Source organism: Mixophyes fleayi, chromosome 2, assembly GCF_038048845.1.
Source record: "Mixophyes fleayi isolate aMixFle1 chromosome 2, aMixFle1.hap1, whole genome shotgun sequence".
NCBI classification, from domain to species: domain Eukaryota; kingdom Metazoa; phylum Chordata; class Amphibia; order Anura; family Limnodynastidae; genus Mixophyes; species Mixophyes fleayi.
Genome location: NC_134403.1, coordinates 107,662,644 through 107,668,643, shown reverse-complemented (window position 1 = coordinate 107,668,643; position 6,000 = coordinate 107,662,644).

The window sequence follows — 6,000 nt, the reverse complement described above, 5'->3', positions numbered from 1 at the left end:
GCAGGTGAGTGAGTCACGGTGGCTGGGCACCGCCGCGGCTCGTAACAGTACCCCCCCTTGAGGAGGGGTCGATGGACCCCGACATCCAGGTTTTCTTGGGAACCTCCTGAAGAATTCCTTCAATTGTTTAGGGGCATGGAGTTGTCTTCGCGGAACCCAAGATCGCTCTTCTAACCCGCGGTTCCTCCACTGCACCAGGAAGTGCACCTGTCCTTGCACTTTTTTGGAATCTAAAATCCTTTGAACCACATATCTTAGTGGCTTACTCGAACTTCCCCCAGGCACAGTTGAGGATTGGCTAGGATACAATACCGGCTTCAACAATGAACAATGAAATGTGTTCTGAATTTTCAGTGAACTAGAAATCTTCAATCTAAAAGCTACCGGATTCTATGGGAAATAAATGTAAAAGAATTAAGTCTAAACCAATGTGGCTAAATAAAAAGGTAAGGGAAGAAATGCAAAGGAAGAAGCGTGCATTTAAATTGTTTAAGTCTGAAGGGTCAGAGGAGTCCTTCCATAGGTACAAGGAATGTAATAAAACATGCAAAAAGGAAATTAGATTGGCTAAATTAGAAAATGAAAGGCACGTTGCAAAAGAAAGTAAGACAAACCCCAAAAAGTTTTTTAAGTATATAAATGGCAAAAGGATTAAAAAAGATAATATAGGACCACTAAGAAGTGAGATGGGTGAATTGATAAATGATACTAAGGAAAAAGCAGAGATATTAAACACGTTCTTTTCTTCAATATTTACCAGAGAGGAACAAATGGCAGGAGTAATACATAAAAATGGAAATGAAACCATGCCATTAATTAATACTTGGTTGTCAGAGGAAGAAGTCCAAAGGCGACTGAAGAATATTAAGATAAATAAAGCTCCAGGTCCAGATGGCATACACCCAAGGGTCCTTATGGAATTAAACTCGGAAATAGCTAGACCGCTATTCTTAATTTTCAGAGATTCAATCTCATCAGGCTCAGTACCAAGGGATTGGCGAATAGCAGATGTGGTGCCGTTGTTTAAAAAGGGGACGAGATCACAACCAGAGAATTATAGACCTGTAAGCCTGACATCAATAGTGGGGAAACTACTGGAAGGTATTTTAAGGGACAGTATTCAGGATTACTTGGTACGCAATAAAATTATTAGTGGGAATCAACATGGATTTGTGAGGGATAGGTCATGTCAAACTAATCTAATTAATTTCTACGAGGAAGTTAGTGGGAACTTAGACATGGGCAGGACAGTAGATGTGGTCTACTTAGATTTTGCAAAGGCCTTTGATACAGTGCCACACAAGAGGTTGGTTTACAAAATAAGGGAACTGGGTCTAGAAATCAAAATTTGTACTTGGATCGAAAACTGGTTAGAGAATAGGGAACAGAGAGTTGTGATAAATGGAACATTTTCTAATTGGTCAAAGGTCTTAAGTGGAGTTCCTCAAGGTTCCGTGCTGGGACCACTCCTTTTTAATATATTTATTAATGACCTTGGTGATGGTTTAGAGAGTAAAGTTTCTATTTTTGCAGATGACACTAAACTCTGTAAGGTAATAAAATCAGAGCAAGATGTAGCTTCTCTACAGAGGGACTTAAATAAACTGGAGGATTGGGCGGCTAAATGGAATATGAGGTTTAACACAGATAAATGTAAGGTTATGCATTCAGGGATCAAAAACAAGAACGCAATCTATAAATTAAATGGAATTAATTTGGGAGAATCTATAATGGAAAAAGATTTAGGAGTGCTCGTAGACAGTAGACTTAGCAATAGTGCTCAATGTCAAGCAGCAGCTGCAAGGGCAAACAAAGTATTGGCATGCATAAAAAGGGGCATAGATGCAAGGGAAGACAGTGTAATTTTGCCACTGTATAAATCATTGGTAAGACCTCATCTTGAATATGCAGTACAGTTCTGGGCACCACTCTATAAAAAAGATATTTTGGAACTAGAAAGGGTTCAGAGAAGGGCGACAAAATTGATAAAGGGTATGGAGTCATTAAGTTATGAGGAAAGGTTAGCCAGTTTAGGCATGTTTACTTTAGAAAAGAGGCGCCTAAGGGGAGATATGATTACTATGTACAAATACATTAAGGGTCAATACAGAGAGCTTTCATGGGAACTTTTTACCCAAAGGACCATACACAGGACTCGTGGTCATCCCCTAAGGTTAGAGGAGAGGAAATTTCACAACCAGCAAAGGAAGGGGTTCTTTACAGTAAGGGCAGTCAAGATATGGAATTCATTGCCAGGGAAGGTTGTGATGGCAGATTCAATAGATATGTTTAAGAAAGGGTTAGACAAATTTTTAGCGGAAAGGTGTATCCAGGGATACAACCGTTAATTTAAAATAAAGGATAGTAGTGGATATAGGGTAAAAATTGGATTGCACTATTGAGTCTGGGGGGATTTTCAAAATTGAAACAGATGGGCGGTTGCCTACTCTGGATTAATTTCAAATATAAGTGCAGGATCGCAGGAGATCCAAAATAGGTTGAACTTGATGGACTGGTGTCTTTTTTCAACCTCATCAACTATGTTACTATGTTACTATGTTACTATGATCTGTTTGGTAATCATGAACGGCCCAATAAATTTAGGCCCTAGTTTTTTACAAGGCTGTCTGAGCCTAAGATTTCTAGTTGATAGCCATACTTTCTGGCCCACTTTGAATGGGCAGGTGGTACGGTGGCGATCCGAAATTTTTTTGGCCGACAATGAGGATTTTTTCAAGGAGGACTGAACTTTCCCCCAAATTACTTTCAGATCAGCAGCTGTGGAATGAATCTCCGGAATACCAGCAGATTTGAGAGAGTACAGAGAATTAGACCTGGGATGGAAACCGAAGTTACAGTAGAACGGGGAAGTTTGAGTAGATGAGTGAGATGAGTTATTGTAGGCAAACTCTGCCCAAGGCAGCAAAGATGACCAGTTGTCATGGAATTCTGAGGAATAACATCGGAGGAACTGTTCAAGTGCTTGGTTAACCCTTTCAGTTTGCCCGTTAGACTGAGGGTGGTATGCAGATGACAGACTGATCCGGATTCCGAGGAGGGTGCAGAAGGATTTCCAGAATTGTGCTATGAATTGTGAACCACGATTAGAAACAATATCGGAAGGAAGTCCATGGAGCCGGAAAACATGTTGTATGAAGAGAATGGACAGATCTCGAGATGTAGGAAGCCTGGTTAATGGGATGAAATGTGCCATTTTACTGAAACGGTCCACCACAACCCAAATAGTATTATGTCCTGCAGAAGGTGGCAAATCAACAATAAAATCCATGGACAAATGTGTCCAAGGTTTTGCAGGAATGGGCAATGGAAGCAATTGACCCACCGGGCGAGTCCTGGGGACTTTGTTCCTGGCACAAATTTCACACGAGAGGACATGACTCTTGACGTCAGCGGACAAGGATGGCCACCAGACCGTACGGGAAAGGATCTCCAGCGTCTTATAAACTCCAGGGTGTCCAGCAGACCTACTATTATGCGCCTCTGCAAGAACCGCCTTCCTTAGATGGACTGGAACAAAAAGACGTTGTTCCGGAGTAGTATCAGGGGCTAATTTCTGGAATCTCTGAAGTGTGATACTCAGATCTTGGGTTAATCCAACATGGATTATGGAAGGAGGAATAATAGGCTCTGGGTTCGAAACTGGAACGTGGTGTGCCAAGAAACTTCTGGACAGAGCATCTGCCCGGACATTTTTGGAACCCGGTCGATAGGTGATCAGGAAATTGAACCGGGTAAAGAATAACGACCAACGGGCCTGTCTGGGATTTAGACGTTTGGCCGATTGTATATATTGCAAGTTCTTGTGGTCGGTAATGACAGAGATCTGATGTGGAGCACCCTCCAGCCAATGTCGCCACTCCTCGAAGGCCCATTTGATTGCCAACAGTTCCCTATTCCCAACATCATAGTTGGCTTCTGCTGAAGAGAACTGGCGGGAGAAATAGGCACACGGGTGTAGACGATTAGTATGAGGGTCCTTCTGTGATAGTATAGCCCCAGCACCGACGTCAGAGGCGTCGACCTCAAGAACAAATGATTTAGCTGGATCCGGGTGTCTAAGGACCTGAGCGGAGACAAAGGCTTTTTTCAGGCTTTCGAATGAGGCTACTGCTTGAGGCGACCAATTAGTTGGATCCATTCCTTTACGGGTTAGGGCGACAATGGGAGCCACGATGTCCGCAAAACCTGGAATGAACCTTCTATAATAATTGGAGAAGCCCAGAAACCTCTGCACCGCCTTAAGGTTGTTTGGTTGCACCCAATCTAGAATAGCCTGAACCTTAGTTGGATCCATGGAGAATCCCTCAGAAGAGATTATGTAACCTAAAAAGGATACTTTCTGCACCTCGAACTCACACTTTTCTAGTTTGGCGTAAAGGTGGTTCTCTCGCAGTCTTCGTAGAACTTGTTTAACGTGATTCTGATGTACAGACAGAGATCTGGAATAGATGAGGATATCATCTAAATAGACGACCACGAAACTACCAAGAAAGTCCCGAAGAACCTCATTGATTAAGTCCTGGAATACTGCAGGTGCATTGCTAAGACCGAACGGCATAACCAAGTATTCATAATGGCCAGAGTACGTATTGAATGCCGTCTTCCACTCGTCTCCCTTCTTGATACGGATGAGGTTATACGCTCCACGAAGATCGAATTTTGAGAAGACAGTAGCACCTCTCAGCTGATCAAATAATACGGAGATGAGCGGAAGGGGATAGGTATTCTTGATTTAATAAGATTCAATCCCCGGTAATCAATACAGGGTCTTAGTCCTCCGTCCTTTTTGGATACAAAGAAGCATCCTGCTCCTACGGGAGATTTAGATGGCCTGATGAAGCCCTTCTCCAGATTTTCTTCAATGTATTCCTGCATGGACTTGGTCTCCGGACCAGAGAGAGAGTACAGGTGCCCCTTAGGCAACTTGGAACCAGGAATAAGCTCGATGGCACAGTCAAAGTCACGGTGAGGTGGTAAGGTGTCAGCAGCTTTCTTGGAGAACACATCCCAGAACTCATGATATTGTGAGGGAAGCTGCTCCGGAATAGACTGAATCACCCGCAGGGGCAGTGACAAGCAGGACTGTGTACAGTAAGAGCTCCACTGGACAATTTCTCCTTTTACCCAGTCCATGACAGGGTTATGACGGGAAAGCCATGGGTGGCCCAAGATCAAGGGAACTGATGAACAATCGATAAGAAGGAAGGTTATTGACTCTGAATGGAGAGCTCCGATTTTTAATTGTAGTGGCGAGGTCTCCCAGGAAATCTTGCCACCAGGTAACGGACCTCCATCTAATCCACAGACAGTAATAGCGGACTTGAGTTTTACCATCGGAATTTTAGCAGCGCGGGCGAACCCGATGTCCAGGAAGTTGCCTGCAGCTCCACTATCAACGAAGGCGGACAGGTCCATTGAACGAGCACTAAACATGAGCTGTGCAGGGATCAATACGGCGTTTTTCGGGGAGACAATCTGCAGACCTAGGTGAACTTTCCCCTCGCTCCCTAGGCATGCTCTTTTCCCGGCTTATTCGGGCAGGAACGGGAGAAGTGGCCTTTTGTGCCGCAATAGAGACATAGGCCCTGTGATCTTCTCTTGTCTCTTTCCTCAGGGGAGAGACGATACGCCCCCAATTGCATGGGTTCCTCACCATCCGTGGGAACAGGAATGAAGCCGGATAGAGGTGATGATGTCTCCTTTTCGATTTTCCGCTCTTTAAATCTCCTGTCGATTTTAATGGAGAGGTGCATCAGATCCTCCAGAGAGGTAGGAGATGGGTACTGCACCAAAGAGTCTTTGACCTGTTCCGACAGGCCAAGACGGAACTGACTCCGCAAGGCAGGATCATTCCATCCACTATCAGGTGACCATCTACGGAATTCAGCGCAGTATTCCTCTGCCGAGCGCCGGCCTTGTTTCAATGCCCGTAGATGAGTTTCAGCGGATGCAGTACAGTCCGGGTCGTCATATAGTAAA